The 21,529-nt window shown below is 55.2% G+C and overlaps 1 long non-coding RNA gene across 1 annotated transcript in view; it reads right to left on the reverse strand.

Moving 5' to 3' along the window:
• The window catches only part of LOC140395906 (uncharacterized), a 148,905-nt gene that overhangs the window by 92,182 nt on the left and 35,194 nt on the right, over window positions 1–21,529 (reverse strand). The window contains exon 2 of the long non-coding RNA XR_011936384.1: window positions 7,561–7,723. This is a non-coding gene — a long non-coding RNA (uncharacterized lncRNA). The remainder of the gene's footprint in view (window positions 1–7,560; window positions 7,724–21,529) is intronic.

A 21,529-nucleotide genomic window follows, 5' to 3' on the forward strand; every position in this document is an offset into this window, starting at 1 on the left:
GGACGCGGTGGAGCAGAGGAGGGACGCCCTGTATCCCGGGCACGGCCGCAGAGTTGCCCCACGCCACAGCTGGCGTCTGTGGAGGGAAGTGGCAGAAGCTGTCACCGCTGTGGCTCTGACACCACGGACAGGCACCCAGTGCCACAAGAAGGTGAACGACCTCGTCAGAGCAGGCAGGGTGAGCCTCCCCCAAATCCTCCCCTCCCCCATATCCCCCCTCCCCCATATCCCCCCCTCCCCCCCTCCCCCATATCCCCCCCACCCCCATATCCCCCCCTCCCCCATATCCCCAAGTGAATCCAGCCCTAACCTTAACCTCTGCAATGCACGCGCAACCGATGGCGTGCATTCATATACCTGCTTAACAGTGTTGCCTTTTACCCCTGCCACCCCCCGCCACAGGAGAAGCGTGCACACAACAATAGGGAGCATGTGAGGACTGGAGGAGGCCCCGCAGATGAGAGGCCACTGACCGAACACCAGGAAAGGGCCCTGGAACTGGCTGGTGGACCTGAGGACCGGGAGATTGCTGATGCAGAGGTCGGGGGCGTAGTAGCAAGTGAGCCATCGACAGCCCGTCCCCATATCCCCCCTCCCCTATATCCCCCTCCCCCGTATCACCTGATCACTGCCTGATGTCTAACCATGCATGCTTCATTGTGTATCGCAGGACCAAACGTCCAGGCACCCATCCCCGCAGATGCAGACCACCCGCAGGATGCCCCTCGGAGACCACAGGAGACGGAGAGACCCGCACCCTCCAGCATGCGACGCCCGCAGGATGCCCCTCGGAGGCCACAGGAGACGGAGAGACCCGGACCCTCCGGCATGCGACGCCCGCAGGATGCCCCTCGGAGACCACGGGAGACGGAGAGACCCGCACCCTCCAGCATGCGACGCCCGCAGGATGCCCCTCGCACACCACGGGAGACGGAGAGACCTGGAGCAACAGGGAGACGACACCCCCGTCACGTGCGGGAGCGACCACCCAGCGACGAGGGGGGCAGCCACAGGCCCCCGTCACATCCGAGCCAGGATACCACTACCCAGGACACCACTACCCGGGACACCACTACCCGGGACACCACTACCCGGGACACCACTACCCGGGACACCACTACCCGGGACAGCACTACCCAGGAGGACGAAATACTGGACAGTGACTCAGAGTGGATGGGTGAAGACGAACCCCCACCCCAAAGTGCCATGGACTCAGAGTGGGACGAAGAGCACGACACAACGCCACTGCTGTCACCAACACCCTCCACCATCGCAGAAACACTCACCTCGGTTGGGCACTTTAGTGATGAGGCGTCTGCTACACTCACTGGTGCGCACAACACAGCCGTCCCGGTACAGCAGGTGGAGGTAGGAGCAGCAGAGGGGCCGGGCGGTCGGAGGGCAGCCCAGCCCAAGCGAACATCTGCCGCCCAGATGGATCCCGGGTTCCTGCAGTTACCACACCCACACATAGATCCGATGCAACCACCGACACGGAGACAAGCGAAGAGGGTGACGGGCGGCTTGCGGCGGCTGCGGTCGCAGGTGGAGGAGTCCACCCGCGTCCAGGAGCTGGGAGTGGTGCCGGTCATGCGTGCCACCCAGGCCGACACCGCACGGGTGGCGTTCACGGTGGAGGCAATGGGTGCGACGGTGTCAGACATGGGGAACGGTTTGCGAGGCCTGGGGCTTTCCGTGCAGGCGGTGTCTGTGGTCCAGGAAATGGCTGCCCTCTCACAGGAGGCCATGAGCCAGTGCCAGCGCCAGATGGCAGAGGCGCTCAACGCCATAGCCCAGTCTCAGCAGGCCATGGCCCAGTCTCTGCAGGCCATGGCCCAGTCTCAGCAGGCCATGGCCCAGTCTCTGCAGGCCATGGCCCAGTCTCAGCAGGCCATCGCTGAGGGCATCGGCGCCAGTGGCCATGTGCGAGCCGGCGCCGCCCCAGGAAACGGCCGCCAAAGGGATCCAGTGTCAGAGGGCAGGAATCACAGGAGTCCACCTCCAGTTCTGCTGTACCGTCTGGGGAACCACGTAGACGTAGTCAAAGGGCCCGTAAGGCCAAACAATTAGACACTGAGTAAGTTGGCACTGTTGCAGGGCACAGATGAGTTTTAGGGGCTAGGGCACGTGCATGAACTCCTTTGGTTATTAAAGTCAATGTTACACCTACAGAAGCTGCCTTTGTGCTCTGTCCAAAGTGTGCGGGGGTGTCATGTACGTTGAGCGCAAGTGTGTGTGTGAGGGGTGGTCTTACCTCAGCCCCAGGTGAGTCTGCCCCCTTCCCCCTGGGCCGCCATCAACATCCCCCGGGCAGAGGACGGGACCATGCGCTGCAGTGTCACAGCCGCATGCAGGGATGGTCCGGGTGGATGGTGGTACTGTGGCCATGGGTCAGACATAGTCCAACGATGTAGAGCCAGGAGCTCACCGCAGGGCGGGTTGTCATCATCCTCCATGGCCTGCGATAGACACGCGCCCACCCACAACTGTGTGAGCCCGGCCCGTTGTGCCGCAGGTGGATCGGCAATGGGGGGGGGGGTGCATGCGGGTGGGGTGGGTGGGGTTGGGGAGGGGGGTGAGGGTGCTGGGTGGGTGGAGGGTGTGGGTGGTCGGCTGTTGCCATGGTGTGCGGTCTGTGGCCATACTACCCGATTCTACCCATCTAGTCAGTGAAGCGGGCGTCTATCAGTCTGTCCGGTGCCCGCTGGGCCAGCCGGTAATGGTGGACAGCCACCCGCCTGTGTCTACCCCGTCTGCCCTGACCATTACCCCCATCCCCCTCATCTGGGGAGGTCTGCGCCTCTTCCTGCTGCTCCTCCACTCCGCCCTCCTCTGCCTGCGGCACATCGCCCCTCTGCTGGGCTATGTTGTGCAGGACGCAGCACACCACAATGATGCGGCCGACCCTATCTGACCGATACTGGAGGGCGCCCCCAGAGAGGTCCAGGCACCTGAAATGCATCTTCAGCACGCCAAAGCACCTCTCTATCACTCCCCTTGTCGCTACATGGGCATCATTGTAGCGGTTTTTCCGCCTCATTGCGTGGCCTCCGTATAGGCGTCATCAGCCACGATCGCAATGGGTAGCCCCTGTCGCCCAGCAACCAGCCCCTCAGCCGGGGATGGCGTCCCTCGTACATGCCGGGGATGGATGACCGCGACAACACGAATGAGTCGTGTACACTGCCTGGGTGACGGGCGCAGACGTGCAGGATTATCATGCGGTGGTCGCAGACCACCTGTACGTTCATCGAATAGGTCCCCTTCCTATTAGTGAACACGGCCCAGTTATCTGCAGGTGGCCGCACGGCGACGTGCATCCCATCGATCGCGGCCCTGGACCATGGGGAACCCGGCCACGGCAGAGAAGCCCACGGCCCGGGCAGCTTGGCTGGCCCGGTCCACGGGGAAGCGGATGTAGCGGTGCGCCATGGCATATAGGGCATCTGTCACTGCCCGGATGCACCGGTGCACCGATGTCTGCGATATGCCGGACAGGTCCCCACTCGGTGCCTGGAATGACCCCGTTGCATAAAAGTTCACCGTAACCTTGACGGACACGGGGAGAGGGTGTCCCCCGCTAGTGCCCACGCGGTGACAGGTGTGCCAGCAGGTGGCAGATGTGTGCCACGGTTTCCCGGCTCATCTGGAGTCTCCTCCTGCATTCCCGGTCCGTGAGGTCCTGGTATGACTGCCTGGGCCGGTACACACGGGGCGGCCCTCGGGTGCCTCTGTTGCTGTGGGGCCGCGACGTCCTCCTCCCCCTCCTCGTTCTGTCGGTCAGGTGTCCCTCCAGCCTGGGCGGCTGCCGCCTGCCCCTCTGCAGCAGCCGGCGCCGCCTCTCTGGCACGCTCCTCCTCCTCCTCCTCCTCATCCAGGGCAACATAGACATGAGCGGCTGCCGCCACGGCGGCCAACATCGCTGGATGATCTGAAAACATGACGGCCTGGTGGGGGGAGGGGAACGACGACATGTCATCATTGCCCATATCCCCTCCTCCCCCCAGCCAGGTGGCATGGACCGCACGGGTCCAACTGTTGGAGGGCTGGCACCTGGCCAGGTGGACCAACTCACTTGCCCTCCCATCCCCCTCCCCAGCAGGGAACCCCCCCCAACCTCCACCCCCGGCACGGACCCCCCCCATCCCCCTCCCCGGCACGGACCCCCCCCCATCCCCATCCCCGGCACGGATCCCCCATCCCCCTCCCCGGCACGGACCCCCCCAACCTCCACCCCGGCACGGACCCCCCCATCCCCCTCCCCGGCACGGACCTCCCCCCACAACCTCCACCCCGGCACGGACCCCCCCATCCCCCTCCCCGGCACGGACCCCCCCAACCTCCACCCCGGCACGGACCCCCCCATCCCCCTCCCCGGCACGGACCCCCCCCCAACCTCCACCCCGGCACGGACCCCCTCCCGGCACTCCCCCGGAGCCCAGCCTATCCTAACCCACCCACCCCCCCCCCCCCCCCCCCCCCCCCCCCCCCGCAGCACACACACACACAAGCCGAGACACACCTCTCTTCACGCATTCAGACTGCGGCCACGCCATCGCCTGCCCAGAGCCAACCCCCTATGCCGTCACTCACCTCCACGCTGGTCGGCGTGAGCCTGGAGCACCGGGTCACGCCGATGAAAAGGAGGTTTAATTTACGTCGACGTGAACGGTCATCACGTCGACGGGACTTCGGCCCATCCGGAAGGGACAATATCGGCAGGCCAAAAATCGGCTGCCTTGCGCAGACCCGTGACATTCTCCGCGGCAGCGGCGACATTAACGCCCCGCCGACTTTTCTCCCTTTGGAGACTTCGGCAACCGGCGGGGGCGGGATTCACGGTGGCCAACGGCCATTCTCCGACCCTCTGGGGGGTCGGAGAATGACACCCATGGTTTTTGGCAATTGTGCCAGAGCAAATAAGGATGCAAAGACCATGGCCGGGATTCCTCCGATCCCCCGCCGGGTCGGAGAATCGTCGGGGCGGGGGGGGGGGGGGGGGGGGGGTGGGGGGGAGGTTGGCACCAGGCCGCTCCGACGATTCTCCGGCGGGATCGCCGCTGCGCTGGTCGGGAGCCGTTGAAAGAGGCCCCCCCCCCTGTGATTCTCCGGGCCTCGTCCTGCCGGCGTAGGTTATGTACGGTCCTACCCGGCGGGACGTCGGAGTTTCTCGGGGATCCGACTCCGGGGGCCCTCCACCGTGGCCTGGCCTGTGATCGGGGCCTACTGATCGGCGAGCGGGCTATTTCCGTGGGGGCCTATGTTCCTCTGTGTCGTGCTCCTGTAGGCCTCCGCCATATTGCCCGGCGCGGAGACGGGAACCCACGCGCATGCGCGAACTCGCCCCGGCCGCAGCGCGCATGCGCGGACCCACCAGCAGGCCGGGGCGCGTCGGCTGTTGCAAGCGGACACCACTCTGGCACCATATTAGCCCCCTGGGAAGGGGTGAATACCTGGGCCTGGAGGCCCGTTGACGATGGAGTGGCTCGCGCCGCTTTTGACGTCGGCGTCAGAACTTGGCTGCGGGATCGGAGAATCCCGGCTCACGAGGAGAAGTTTCAGATTTTGAAAGAAAAGTGGTGGGTGAAACCCCAGAGTCAGTTATTAACTTACAGCTGACTCCAAGGCAAAAGATTACGCTGACCTGTGATACCACATTAAAAAGACATGAGGCAAAAGACACATGACGCTGTCAGCATTCTGGAGGAGCAACTCCCCAGAGTATCCAGTGCTGAGTAAAACACTCATTTTGTTGTTATTTCCTGTCACGACGACCTACGTGGGTGAGGTTGGATTTTCTGTTTTCATACAGGTGAAGACAGCACAAAGGAACTGGCTGAAATCTACAGCTGCTGTGTGCATTGCCCTCTCCTCCTGTGAACCTGATTCAAGTGAGAGCAAACAGGCTCTCCATTCGCATCAAAGCGAATGTGTCGTGTCGCAAAAATCAATCAAAGTGGGTCGCGAATGGCGGCCAGTTGGCAAAAGTGGGTCCTGGGAAAAAAAGTTTGCAAAACACTACCTTCGGCATCATCTTCTAAACCATAACCACTACCATCTAGACGAACAAGGGCAGTAGAGACTTGGGAACACCATCAACCGACTTGGCATCATATCATCATTCCTTCACTTCATAATCCTGGAACTCCTTCCCTAACAGCACTGCGGGTGTACCTACACCACAAGGACTGCAGCGGTTCAGGAAGACAGCTCACCACCACCTTTTCAAGGGCAACTAGAGATGGGCAACAAATGTTGTCCAGCCAGTGATGCCCACATCCCTAAAAAAAGGTTTACCTTGTCCGGAAGCAAGTAAATGCTACCCATTCCTGCCTGGATTCAAGTCCCATGTAGATCTATATTTTCCATGCCCCAAAGCAAATTCCCATCAGGATCAGCTTTAACCCAAAAAATAAAGAGGGAGAAACTTCAGATTTACATCAATTCCCCAGTGACAGTCACAGGTTGAAACAATTGAAGCCACCCCACAGTGCGGTCTGCCCCAGGCTCTGCGAGAGGTCAATCAATTACCAATACTCTGAGGCTCGGTTGCCCTTGCAGCAGTTTTTGCTCCTAGTTTTCCCTCCTTTCCACAAGGTCAAGACTCAGCGCCGGCGGGAAATCAGGCAGCTCAGCGATATCTGTGAGCAAGTACGTATGCACGCCAGTTTACATTTAATGTTGTGATGCTGAAAATGTGGTTAAGATCATCATTTTTAATGGATGATGACTGCCCAGAATTCCTGCCCAAATGTCAAGCATCGATCATAGAATTTACAGTGCAAAAGGAGGCCATTCGGCCCATCGAGTCTGCACCAGCCCTTGGAAAGAGCTCCCTACTTAAGCCCACATCTCCACCCTATCCCCATAACCCCATCTCACCTTTTTGGACACTAAGGGCAATTTATCATGGCCAGTCCACCTAACCTGCACATCTTTGGACTGTGGGAGGAAACCGGAGCTCCCGGAGGAAACCCACGCTGACATGGGGAGAACGTGCAGACTCCGCACAGACGGTGACCCAAGCCAGGAATTGAACCTGGGATCCTGGAGCTGTGAAGCAATTGTGCTAACCACTGTGCTACCGTGCAGCCCTTGAAATATCATTTAAAAAATACCAAGGATTGGAAGAATCTTACCAGTGCCTCCACAATTTCCAATTTTACGTCCCTCAGTAACCTTATCAGTAACCGGATGCATCTCATCCGGTCATGGCTACTTATCAACTCTGAGTACAGCCAGCCTTTCTAACACCTCCTATTTATCCATTTTTAGCATATCCAGTATCTCAAGTACCTGCTCATTCACTATGAATGTGGGAGCAACCTCATCTTTGAGAAAGACAAAATGATTGAGTACTTCAGCCATGCCCTCTGCCTCCATGCTTAGATCCTCTAATTGGTCCATAATCCAGGGGCAGACTGGCGCACAGGATATCAAGAGATGTTCTGAGTACTCACACGAATGGTTCCAAGGTCTTGGGTAGGAGAGAGCACCGGACCTGCGAGGGAGAACTTGTACTGGGGAGCGTATAAAGACAGCCTGAGGGACAGCACTTACCTGCGGGAGGAGAGACCTCCGGGACAGCCTTCTCGAGGTTCGGGAGCTGTTCAAACATCGCGCTGGGATTCAAAAAGAAAATCAACAGTCACATCACAGGAAAGCGGTAGGCTGATTGGTTGATGAGTAACTGATGTTAGGGACTGTGTAATAATAGCTGCAACTGAAAAAGATAACAGTTAGTGAGCCAAGCTGAAATAATAAAGTGAGTTATTTATTTATTTATTTTTAAATTTAGAGTACCCAATTCATTTTTTTTCCAATTAAGGGGCAATTTAGAGTGGCCAATCCACCTATCCTGCACATCTTTGGGTTGTGGGGGTGAGACCCAGGCAAACACGAGGGGAATGTGCAAACTCCACACGGACAGTGACCCGGAGCCGGGATTGAACCTGGGACCTCAGCGACTTGAGGCAGCAATGCTGACCACTGTGCCACCATGCCACAAGTGAGTTATTTATAGTAGAAATCTAGTGCTAGGAAGTATATAGTTAACTGTAACTTATTTTTCTTTAGCAAGTATTTATTTTTAACTGAATTTATTAATTAGTTCTAGAAATGGCAGTTAGAGGGGTGAAATGCTTCACATGTGAGATGTGGGAGGTCCGTGAAGCTTCCCGCACTCTGGAAAACCACATCTGCAGGAAGTGCACCCAATTGCAGCTCCTCACACACCGCATGTAACAGTTGGAGCAGCAGTTGGATGCACTAAGGAGCATGCAGGGGGCGGAAGCGTCATTGGTAGGAGTTTTAGAGACATGGTTACACCCAATGTGCAGGACGATTGATGGGTAACCGCTACAAGGGGCAGGCAGTCAGTGCAGGAATACCCTGTGACTTTCCCCCTCTCTCACGAGTAAACCGTTTTGGATACTGTTCGGGGAGATGGCCTATCAGGGAAAAACAGCAGCAGCAGCCAGAGCAGTGGCACCACAGCTGTCTCTGTTGTTAAGTAGGGAGGGACAAAGCGCAGAAGAGCAAAAGCTATCAGGGACTCTATAGTCAGAGGCACAGATAGGCGCTTCTGTGGATGTGAAAGAGACTCCGGGATGGTATGTAACCTCCCTGGTGCCATGGTCCAGGATGTCTCTGAATGGGCAGGGGGCATTCTGAAGGGGAAAGGTTACAGCCAGAGGTTGTGGTACATATTAATATTAATTACATAGGCAGAAGAGTGACGAGGTCCTGCATCTGGAGTTCAGGGAGTTAGGCAGTAAGCGAAAGAGCAGGACCTCTAGGGTTGTAATCTCAGGATTACTCCCTGTGCCACGTGCCAGTGAGGTTAGAAATAGAAGATGGTACAGCTAAACACATGGCTAAACAGCTGGTGTAGGAGGGAGGGTTTCAGATAACTGGACCATTGGGATCTTTTCCAGGGCAGGCAGGACCTGTACAAGAAGGATAGGTTGCATCTAAACTGGAGGGGCATAACTATCCTGGCCGTAAGCACAGCAATGTGGTTGCCTCTTAGCTGCCCTCAGAAATGTTCAGTCAAGGGCAATTAGGGATGGGCAACAAATGCTGGCTTTGCCAGCGATGCCCACGTCCCGTGAATGAAGAAAGGAAATAAAAGGTCCGTTACTGTATTGTACACTTACATGTCCCTCATGCATGCCGCCTTTCTTTACTAAGCCCTTTCGTTAACATGAAATGAAAATCGCTTATTGTCACGAGTAGGCTTCAATGAAGTTACTGTGAAAAGCCCCTAGTCGCCACATTCCGGCGCCTGTTCGGGGAGGCTGGTACGGGAATTGAACCGTGCTGCTGGCCTGCCTTGGTCTGCTTTAAAAGCCAGCGATTTAGCTCAGTGAGCTTAAACCAGCCCATAGTTAGCATAATATCGTTCTTCATCTGTGCAATTGTCTTATCGAGGTCAGCAGATGAAAATGCTCATCCATGCTTCCAATCAGCCAAAAATCAGAACACTCCCTTACCCAGATTTCACCAGCAGCTTGACATTTCTTTCCACATTACCCAATATATCAGAATCTTACATTGACTAAATTATTCAAAATTATGCCTCGTTTTTCAGCATTTTTCAAATTCATGCTTTCACACCAACCAACAACAATTCTGACCCTGATTAGTTCACCTTTTAATTGCCATAATCACAGTTGTCTGCAAGTCTATACAGATCATTTATAAATGTATCAATACTTTCCCCTTGCCTTCGGGTAGATATGTTAAATTTAACCCGCTCAACAATATTATTTTTTTGCAGATTGAAGTATCAAGTGATTTTGTTACTTCATTGTAGTAGCTTTTTCTTCATCAATCCCTTAGCTGATGAGGATATCATCTGATCAGGCACCCACTGTTACCTACAGTGTACTGACCTACTCCCTGCGAGGTTCAATGTGCTGCGGTATCTGATAAACCTTCAGTGCCAATCCAGCCACGTACTTGCTCGGTTAAGGCCTGCTACCTGCTCGAACCTTTCTGGGAATAGTATGGAATTTCCCATACTTGTTCTTTCACTTACTACCACCATGTAATAATCTTGGTCTCTTTGTGCGAACACAACATTTACAGAGCCTGTTGAGATAAGGAAAATGTTGGGCGTGATTTGACGGAAATGAAACAGAGTCCCGTTTCGGGCACATTTAGCCGGTGTTTCCTGGTGCTTGGAGTACCAAGAATGACCCTGCTATTAGAACATAGAACATACAGTGCAGAAGGAGGCCATTCGGCCCATCGAGTTTGCACCGACCCACTTAAGCCCTCACGTCCACCCTATCCCCGTAACCCAATAACCCCTCCTAACCTTTTTGGTCACTAAGGGCAATTTGTCATGGCCAATCCACCTAACATGCACGTCTTTGGATTGTGGGATGAAACCGGAGCACCCGGAGGAAAATCATGCAGACACAGGGAGAACGTGCAGACTCCGCACAGACGGTGACCCAGCGGGGAATCGAACCTGGGACCCTGGCAGTGAAGCCACAGTGCTATCCACTTGTGCTACCGTGCTGCTATTGGACAGGACTCTGCTTCTTTTCCAGGCCTCAGCTAAGAAAGCCCTGCCGAGGCTATCACATAGGCTCATTTCCTGCACTAACAAGCTCAGATCCCCAGTGTAGGAAGAGATCAGGATGTAATTTCTAAGTGGCCCCCCAAACTCTGAACCCCGCAACATGGCTTTTGGATCACTCCAATGCCCCAACCTACCAATTAGGGGATCGTTGAGCCCCCCCGCAATCCACCTCATAAGGGCAGGGCACCTCTGGGCCTGATCCCCGGCACATACAAGATGGTACCCAGACACCTTGGCACTCCCAGCCTGGCAATGCCCCTGCCAGCCTGGCAGTGCCACGGGAACCCTGGGATTACCAGGGTGGCATCCAGATGGTACTTCCAGGCTGGCACAGTTCCTGGGTGGCATCAAGTGTGTCAGGGGTATCACCCTGCCCAGAGCCTGACCACCCAGGGGCCCCAATTGCCTGGGAGACCCCCCACAAGTGCCAGTACATCTGGTTCACATTTGTGAAAACGAGTGCTAACTGGTGCCCGCGCAGGGTCTCCGAGACGAGGCCTGTGGTAACTCTGGCATGAACATATTTAAGTGAGCTGAACTGCACACTTAAATATGCAATTCTGGATCCAACCCACAATGACCGGGATCTCGTCAGATCTCGCGAGGCTGGTAAATTTCGTAAGAGGCCTCCCGCGAGACTTACCAACCTCAATCCGTCCAGAATCTGGGCCGACAAGGCCGACAGATCATGACATTAAACCTATAGGGACATCTCTAACAGTAACAATGTCTGAAACCCAAGGTTGTACAAGAGAGAGCAAGATCATGAGATATTGTATCACTCCCTGTGAAGGTGTATACTTTGTCTCATTGGCATATCATGCAATTAGCATTAACCCCTTATGCGATAAAATGAGAGGTAAGAATATCTGTAACCCAAGACTGAAACCAAACTAATCCCATGCTTCTTTCCATGTTAAGGGCAGGGGTGAGCATAGTCACAATCACACTAAAATGTAGCGATTGGACAATACGCCTGAAACAGCATATTGACTTTTTCAATAGCCATTCCTTTTTGTTATTCAGGTCTGGTGAAGACGTTATGAGTAATAGCACACACCTTTCCTTCAATATCATGTATTCGGTAAGTAATTCTCTGTGGAAAAGAATTGTTTGATGTGGCAACAATATTTCTCAGCTTCTGCTCACAGCAGCTAGACGGGTTGTCTACATTTTCCTCTGCAGATTTAATAAAGACAGTTCAATTTATGGCCATGTCCTTGCATTGTATCCCCACAGGGTCATGATTTACTGACGATTCTTTCCCTTTCTGTCAGAGATGAAGGTTGTTGGAACAAGTTCTGTTTGAGGCTGGATTGCTGGCCAAAGAGGCGCCAATCCCTTTTGACCTTTGAGAGATTCTCCTGAGGTGAAGCCTTGGCACAGGGCCCTGCACGTAAATGTTTTATTTTCCTGGGGAGCCATGAGTTTGTTTTTCTTGCAGGCATGGAGACAGCAGATATATTGCACAAAAAGTGAAAAAGGCATAAAATGTGTGGCTGGCAGGGCCCCGGAGTGCTTCACGCAGCTTCAGCTGCAGATACGGGCCCCCGCACTTCTGTTTGCAAGTCCGCGCATGCGCACGGCTGCGGCCTTCAGCGGCTGCACCGAACCCGATGGCGGGCTCAGCCGGCAGACCTGGACCAACAAACAAGGTCCCAATGATCTGCCCCGCGCCGTTCCATCTAACTTGCTGAATCGCCGCCCCGGCCGCCCATAAGGCGCCCCCCCCCCCCCTCTGTACCGGGGGTGGGATTCTCTCATCCCGCGGCAGAGTGTCCACGCCGTCGTAAATGCCGTCGCGTTTTAAGACGGTATGAACGGGCCACTCCCAGGACTAATTCTGGCCCCTACAGGGAGCCAGCACGGCACTGGAGTGGTTCACGCTGCTCCAGCTGCCAATCCCGGCGTGAACTGTTCGCCCCAGGATCTGCGCATGCGCTGTGGCGCCGGCGCCAACGCGCGCATGTGCGGTGGCCTTCAACACGCTGGCCCCGACGTAACATGGCGCAGGACTACAGTGGCCGGCGCATAGGAAAAGAGGCCGGGGGACAGAGAGGCCGGCCCGCCGATCGGTGGCCCTGATCGCGGGCCAGGCTGCATTGGAGGCCCCCCACCGTGGTTCGAGCCCCCCTCCACAGGCCTCCACCCGACCCTTGCACGCAGAGTTCCCACCGGCTGTGAGCAGGTGTAGACGGCGCCGGCGGGACTCAGCGTTTTAACTGCGGCCGCTCGGCCCATACGGGCCGGTGAATCGGCGGGCCAGCAGCGTAGAGGACTGCCGCCGCGCGAACCACGCAGGCGCCAATGACGCCGATTCTCCGCAAGCTTCGGGGCAGCGTGGCCCGGTCGCAGGGATTCTCCGGCCCGGCCCAGGGCCCAGAGCCTGACCTCCAATCCGAAGGGAACTCCCACCCCGACTTTCACCTCGGTCGGGGCTTTTGTACTGCACAGGCCCCCCTCGTTAAGGGGAAGCCCCGCCCCATTACCGGGGAAGTCCATACTCAGCAGAGGTCACGGGGAACCTGATGGTCCACATCCCTTGACCTCTGTGAGGGTTGTGAGACTATGTATGAGTCTAAACATTACGTAAAGGATGTCAGCGCTAGACCCAATGCTGTCCTCAATCCAAGCCATGTAGTCTAACAAGAGTTACATGTAATTAGGGATTCACACTAGGGAGACAATATTAGGATTTCCGGTCCTTCTCCTAACACCACATAATATAGTTATAAAAACGTTTCATTGGGGAAACGTGTCTATTTTTATGTGGCAGTCTTAAACAAACTGTTTGTGCTTAAATCAAACTTTATTCTTTGTAAATGGAAAAAAAACTAATACTTCTTAACCTGAATGTAATTTGGTTCTTCCCACATGCTAGTGCTTCCTGATGCTTGATTTTCTCGCTCATGTGAGAAAGCAAGAGGGTGGCCAGGGAAAGGATTGGACCACTTAACGACAGTGGGGAGAATCTATGTGTTGAGCCAGAGGAAATGGGCGAGGTACTAAATGAGTACTTTGCATGAGTGTTCACCAAAGAAAAGGACATTGTGTAAGATGATTCTTGGGTAGGGTGTGTGGACAGTCTGGATCATGTTGGCATCGAAAAGGAGAAGGTATTGGGTGTTTTAAAATACATTAAGTTAGATAAATCTCCTGGGCCGGATGGGATTTACTCCATTATACTGAGGAAAGCAAGGGTGGAAATTTCTGGGGCCTTGACTGACATCTTTGTATCTCCATTGGCTACAGGTGAGATTCCAGAGGACTGGAGAATTGCTCATGTGGTACCGCTGTTTAAGAAAGGTAGCAGGGATAATCCTGGAAACTAAAGACTGTTTGAGGCTGGATTGAGATTCACGTCAGTGCCTGGTAGATTATTGGAGAGAATTCTCAGGGATAAGATTTATACCCATTTGGAAACTAATGGACTCATTAGAGATAGACAGTGTGGTTTTGTGAAGGGGAGGTCGTGCCTCACCAACTTGATTGAGTTTTTTGAAGAGGTGACAAAGATGATTGATGAGGGAAAGGTGGTGGATGTTGTTTACACGGACTTCAGTAAAGCCTTTGATAAGGTGCCTCGTGGCAGACTGGTACAAAAGGTGAAGTCACACGGGATCTATTTTTTCTGAATGGAAGGTTGTGACTGTAGCGCACAAAGACTCCGAGAGATGAATAGAGTGAAGTCGATGAGGCTTTATTAAGCGTGACTGTTCCCCCGCAGTTCAGTAGTAGACTGCCTGCGGGGGAGGACTCCTGGTACTTATACTCCGCTTTCAGGGCGGAGCTAGAGGTCTACGTCCAACCAGGACCCGGGATCTGTCAGCCAATTACATCACGGCTTCACAGTCCCACATGACCCCTAATGCATACTACCACATTCACCCCTTGTTAAAAATGAACCCGGCGGGGTGATGCTTCGCATGGTGGTAAGGGTTTACAAGGCTGGTCCTGGGAGGAAAACTTTCGCATGTTATTACAGTATGTACAAGGTTTTTTTTTGTTTCGAACTATTTACAGTAATCGTCAGGAAAAGACAAAATGTTCTCGTTAAAAGTCCACATATTGTACTGTTAGATCGACGCCACGAGTCGGTCGGGCGGTCTGGTCGTCCGTGTCGATCGCCTCGGCCCCGGTGGTGGTGGTGGTGCTTGTTCCGGTGTTGCCGTCTCCGGGAGCCTTACGGTTTCAGCTTGGGCTTTATTCCTGGTCGGGCCTGGGAGGAGGACCGATCCTCCTGGGAAGGGGGCGGTCGCGGGGTGCGGCGGTGGCAGGAAGGGGGGGGGGGGTTGGGTGATTGGTGTCGGAGGGATGTGTGTGTTGCCGGCGGGCGGCAGAACTCGCAGGGAGACCATGTCCTGTCGGCCGTCGGGGTACTCCACGTAAGCGTACTGCGGGTTCGTGTGAAGGAGGTGAACCCTTTCGACCAACGGGTCCGACTTGTGCGCCCGCACATGTTTTCGGAGCAAGATGGGTCCTGGGGCCGCCAGCCAGGTCGGCAGCGACGTTCCAGAGGAGGACTTCCTGGGGAAGACAAGGAGGCGCTCATGAGGCGTTTGGTTAGTGCTAGTACACAGTAGTGACCGGATGGAGTGGAGGGCGTCCGGGAAGACCTCCTGCCACCGTGAAACTGGGAGGTCCCTGGACCGTAGGGCCAGTAGGACGGTCTTCCAGACCGTGCCGTTCTCCCTCTCTACTTGCCCGTTCCCCCGGGGGTTGTAGCTGGTCGTCCTGCTCGAGGCTATACCGTTGCTGAGCAGGAACTGGCGCAGCTCGTCACTCATGAAGGAGGACCCCCTGTCGCTGTGGACGTATGCGGGGCAACCGAACAGTGTGAATATGGTGTTCAGGGCTTTAATGACTGTGGCCGCGGTCATGTCAGAGCAGGGGATGGCGAATGGGAAGCGCGAGTACTCGTCCACCACATTAAGGAAGTATATGTTGCGGTCGGTGGAGGGGAGGGGTCCTTTGAAATCCAGACTAAGGCGTTCAAAGGGGCGGGAAGCCTTAATCAGGTGCGCACCATACGGCCTGAAAAAATGCGGTTTGCACTCTGCGCAGATGTGGCAGTTCCTTAGGACCTCCTCTAAAGAGTATGGGAGATTGCGGGACTTAATAAAGTGGTTGATCCGAGTGACCCCCGGGTGGCAGAGGTCCTCGTGGAGGGTTTGGAGGCGGTTAATTTGTGCGTTGGCACATGTGCCGCGGGATAGGGCATCGGACGGCTCGTTCAGCTTTCCGGGACGATCTCGTAGTTGAAGGTGGAGAGCTCGATCCTCCACCTTAAGATCTTGTCGTTTTTGATTTTGCCCCGCTGTGCATTATCGAACATGAAGGCTACCGACCGTTGGTCAGTGAGGAGAGTGAATCTCCTGCCGGCCAGTGTCCAATGTCGCACAGCTTCCACTATGGCTTTGGCTTCCTTTACCACTGAGGAGTGGCGGATTTCTGAAGCGTGGAGGGTTCGGGAGAAAAAGGCCACGGGTCTGCCCGCTTGGTTAAGGGCAGCCGCTAGAGCTACATCGGAGGCGTCGCTCTCGACCTGGAAGGGGAGGGACTCGTCAATGGCGCACATCGTGGCCTTTGCGATATCCGCTTTGATGCGGCTGAAGGCCTGGCAAGCCTCTGTCGACAGAGGGAAGGTCGTGGTCTGTATTAGGGGGCGGGCCTTGTCTGCGTACTGGGGGACCCACTGGGCGTAGTATGAAAAGAACCCCAGGCAGCGTTTTAGGGCTTTTGAGCAGTGCGGGAGGGGAAATTCCATGAGGGCGCGCATACGTTCGGGGTCGGGGCCTATTATCCCATTGCGCACTACGTAGCCCAGGATGGCTAGCTGGTTTGTGCTAAAGACGCACTTGTCCTCGTTGTACGTGAGGTTCAAGGCTTTAGCGGTCTGGAGGAATTTTTGGAGGTTGGCGTCGTGGTCCTGCTGATCGTGGCCGCAGATGGTTACATTGTCGAGATACGGGAACGTGGCCCGTAACCCATGTTGATCAACCATTCGGTCCATCTCTCGTTGGAAGACCGAGACCCCGTTTGTGATGCCAAATGGGACCCTTAGGAAATGGTATAATCGCCCGTCTGCCTCGAAGGCTGTGTACTTGCGGTCACTTGGGCGGATGGGGAGCTGATGGTAGGCGGACTTGAGGTCCTAGTGGAGAAGACCTTATATTGGGCAATCCGATTGACCATGTCGGATATGCGGGGGAGAGGGTACGCGTCTAGTTGTGTGTACCTGTTGATGGTCTGGCTATAGTCTATGACCATCCTTTGCTTCTCCCCTGTCTTTACTACTACCACCTGTGCTCTCCAGGGACTATTGCTGGCCTGGATTATGCCTTCCTTTAGTAGCCGCTGGACTTCGGACCGAATGAAGATCCGGTCCTGGGCGCTGTATCGTCTGCACCTAGTGGCGACGGGTTTGCAATCCGGGGTGAGGTTTGCAAACAAGGATGGGGGTTGCACCTTGAGGGTTGCGAGGCCGCAGATAGTGAGTGGGGGTATTGGGCCGCCGAATTTGAAGGTTAGGCTCTGTAGATTGCACTGGAAGTCTAATCCCAGTAATGTGGGGGCGCAGAGTTGGGGAAGGACGTAGAGCCTGTAGTTTTTGAACTCCCTCCCTTTCACCGTTAGGGTAACTATGCAGAAGCCTTTGATCTGTACGGAGTGGGATCCTGCAGCTAGGGAAATCTTTTGTGCGCTGTGACGGATGGTCAAAGAACAGCGTCTTACCGTGTCGGGGTGGATAAATCTCTCCGTGCTCCCGGAGTCGACTAGGCATGGTGTCTCGTGCCCGTTTATCAGCACCATTGTCGTCGTCGTCTGGAGCGTCCGGGGCCGAGCTTGGTCCAGCGTCATTGAAGCCAGACGTGGTTGTAATGGTTGAGCGTCTTCTTCGAACCCCGTGGAGCCGTCGACACTGGGGTCCGTTGTTGCCGTCCAAGATGGCGTCGGGGGTGAACAAGATGGCTGCCCCCATGCGTCGCACAGGTCTGGGGTGGTCCAAGATGGCGGCGCCCTTCCTCCCCTCATGGTGGCCGGGACCCAAAATGGTGGGTCGCACATGGGGCGCTGGGGGGGTTGGGGAGCGTTAGGAACACGCAGGACTCCCTCTTCTCTGGGGACAGCGGTGGCCGGGACCCAAAGTGGTAGCGCCGGTGGGTCATACATGGGGCGCGGGGGGGGAGGGGGGTTGGGGAGCGTAAGCGGCGTGCAGGGCTCCCTGTTCTCCGGGGAGAGCGGTGGTCGGGACCCAGAGTGGTTGCGCCTGCGGGTCGCACATGGGGCGCTGGGGGGGGTTGGGGAGCGTAAACGGCGTGCAGGGCTCCCTGTTCTCCCGGGACAGCGGCGACCTCGCGGGACCGGCACACAGCCGCAAAATGGCCCTTTTTCCCGCAGCTCTTACAAATCGCTGCGCGGGCTGGGCAGCGCTGCCGGGGGTGTTTCGCCTGGCCGCAGAAATAGCAGCGGGCTCCCCCGGTGCGACTTGGCGTTTGGACCGCGCAAGCCTGTGGGGTGTCCGGGGGGGGGGGGGGTGGGTTTGTCGCGACGGGTGCGTACGGAGCCCAATGGGCTGCCGCGCGGTCGGGGCCGCAGGCGCGGGTATTTCGCGCGGCCACGTCTAGGGAGGCTGCTAGGGCCCGTGCCTCTGAGAGTCCTAGCGACTCTTTTTCTAGAAGTCTTTGACGGATTTGGGAGGAGTTCATACCTGCCACAAAAGCATTGCACATTAACATGTCCGTGTGTTCATTTGCGTTCACCGGCGGGCAGCTGCAGGCTCGTCCCAAAATTAGTAGCGCGGCGTAGAATTCATCTATCGATTCTCCGGGACTTTGCCGTCTCGTTGCGAGTTGATAGCGAGCGTAGATCTGGTTTACTGGGCGAACATAGAGACTTTTTAGTGCTGCGAACGCCGTCTGGAAATCCTCTGCGTCTTCGATGAGAGAGAAAATCTCCGTGCTTAACCTCGAGTGCAGGACCTGTAGTTTTTGGTCTTCTGTGACCCGGCCGGTGGCCGTTCTGAGGTAGGCCTCGAAACAAGTCTGCCAGTGCTTGAAAGCTGCTGCTGCGTTCACTGCATGGGGGCTGATCCTCAGGCATTCCGGGATGATCCTGAGCTCCATAGTCCTTTAGGCACGCTTAATAAATTGTAGCGCACAAAGACTCCGAGAGACGAATAGAGTGAAGTCGATGAGGCTTTATTAAGCGTGACTGTTCCCCCGCAGTTCAGTAGTAGACTGCCTGCGGGGGAGGACTCCTGGTACGAAGGCGGAGCTAGAGGTCAACGTCCAACCAGGACCCGGGATCTGTCAGCCAATGACATCACGGCTTCACAGTCCCACATGACCCCTAATGCATACTACCACAGTGACTAGTGGTGTTCCACAGAGATCTGTGCTGGGGCCTCTGTTATTTGTAGTATACATAAACGATTTGGAGGAAAATGTAGCCGGTCTGATTAGTAAGTTCATGGATGACACCAAGCTTGGTGGAGTGGAAGATAGTGTTGAGGATTGTCAGAGGATACAGCAGGACTCCGGTGGAGGGAATGGGGAGGTCATGCAGATTCTTGGAGACTTTGGAGACTTTTCGGGGTGTAAGCTGAATGTTGGAAAAAGCGAGCTTTTTGTGACACATGCGAGGGGCCAGGAAAAGAGATTGGGAGAGCTACTGCTCAAGATGGTGGAGAGGAGCTTTCGTTACTTGGGCATCCAGGTGGCTAAGAGCTGGGGGGTCTTGCACAAGCTCAATTTAGCTCGGCTGGTGGATCAGATGGAGTGGGACTTTAGGAGGTGGGACATGCTGCCTGGCGGGCAGGGTGCAGTCCGTAAAGATGACGGTCCTCCCTAGATTCTTGTTTGTCTTCCAGTGCCTGCCCATTCTCATCCCCAAGTCCTTTTTCAAGTGGGTAAATAGGAGTATTACGGGACTTGTGTGGGCAAACAAGACCCCGCGGATTAAGAGACTGTTCTTGGAGCGCAGTCGGGGTGGGGAGAGGGGGAGGGGTTTGGGGCAGGGGGGGGGGGTTGGCGCTGCCGAACTTTTGCAGCTATTATTGGGCAGCGAATGTATCTATGAATTCGGAAGTGGGTAATGGATGGAGAGGGGGCGGCGTGGAAATGGTTGGAAGCGCCGTCTTGTGAAGATACTAGCTTGGGGGCACTGATAACGGCACCGCTGCCACTTCCGCCGACGCGGTATACCACGAGCCCAGTGGTGGTGGCGACATTGAGTATCTGAGGGCAGTGGAGATGGCACAGGGGGGAGGTAGGGGCCTCAGGCTGGACCCCGATACGGAACAATCACATGTTCATTCCAGGTAGAATAGACGGTGGGTTCCTAAGCTGGCACAGGGCGGGTATCAAAAGGATGGGGGACTTGTTTATCGATGGGACTTTTGCTAGTCTGAGGGCGCTGGAGGAGAAATTTGGGTTGCCCCCGGGGAATACTTTTAGGTACATGCAGGTTCAGGCATTCGTGAAAAAGCAGGTGGGGGAATTTCCATTGCTACCTGCTTGGGGGATACAGGACAGGGACGTCTCGGGCGTGTAGGTAGGGGACGGCAAGGTATTGGACATATACCAGGAGCTGCAGGAGGCGGAGGTGGCCTCGGTGGAAGAGCTGAAGGGCAAGTGGGAGGAGGAGCTGGGCGAGGAGCTAGATGAGGGCCTGTGGGCTGACGCCCTGGGCAGGGTCAATTCCTCCTCATCTTGCGCCAGGCTTAGCCTGATTCAGTTTAAGGTGGTGCACCGGGTGCATATGATTGTGGCGAGAATGAGTAAGTTCTTTGGGGTGAAGGACAGGTGTGTGCGGTGCTCAGGAAGCCCAGCAAATCACATCCATATGTTCTGGACATGCCCGGCACTTACAGGATTTTGGAAAGTAGCGAAGGCTATGTTGACTGACTTCATTTGTAAAGGGCAGATGCCCCACCTTGTTTTGTTAAATTGTTAATTTGTTGAATGGTTAAGTTGTTTTTTGTTTTATTGCTATGTTTTCTTTTCATTGTTTTTCTTTTGTAGTGGCTTGTAAAAATTATTGAAATTTTTGAATAAAAACAAATTTAAAAAAAAGAGCATACAGCAGGACATAGGTAGGTTGGAGACTTGGGCAGAGAAATGGCAAATGGAGTTTAATCCAGGCAATTGTGAGGTAATGCATTGTGGTTGGTCTAACATAGAGGAATATAGAAAGTCAGAGAGATCTGGGCATGCAAGGTCCACAGATCTTTGAAAGTGGCAACACAAGTGGACAAGGTAGACAAGAAAGCATACGAATGCCTGCCTTCATTGGACGGGGCATAAAAACTGGCAAGTTATGCTACAGTTGTATAGAGCCTTGGTAAGGCCGCACTTGGAATATTGCGCACAATTCTGGTCACCACATTACCAGAAGGATGTAGAGGATTTGGAGAGGATGCTGAGGAGGTTTACCAGGATGTTGCCTGGTCTGGAGAGTGTTGGCTACATGGAGAAGCTGAATAGACTTGGACTGTTTTCATTCGGAAGACGGAGGTTGAAGGGTGACCTTATAGATGTCTACAGGATTATGAAGAGCCTGGATAGAGTGGATGGGCAGGCACTCTTTCCCTTGGTGGAGGGGTCAGTCACCAGGGGGCATAGGTTTAAGGTCTGTGGGGCAAAGTTTAGAGGAGATGTGCGGGGCAGGTTTTTTACACAGAGGGTGGTGAGTGCCTGGAGCGCGTTGCCAGGGGAGGTTGTGGAAGCAGATACATTAACGGCTATCAAAAGGCATCTTGACAAACACATGGATAGGATGGGTATAGAGGAATACGGCACTAGGAAGTGCTGAGGGTTTGGCCAAGGGTGGTATCATGACTGGTACAGGTTTGGAGGGGCAAAGGGCCTGTTCCTGTGCTGTATTGTTCTTTGTTCTATAAAGTAGATTCGAATATGGACCAGTGGCTTCAAG

The sequence above is a fragment of the Scyliorhinus torazame genome, chromosome 19 (genome assembly GCF_047496885.1).
Source record: "Scyliorhinus torazame isolate Kashiwa2021f chromosome 19, sScyTor2.1, whole genome shotgun sequence".
In the NCBI taxonomy this organism is placed as follows: domain Eukaryota; kingdom Metazoa; phylum Chordata; class Chondrichthyes; order Carcharhiniformes; family Scyliorhinidae; genus Scyliorhinus; species Scyliorhinus torazame.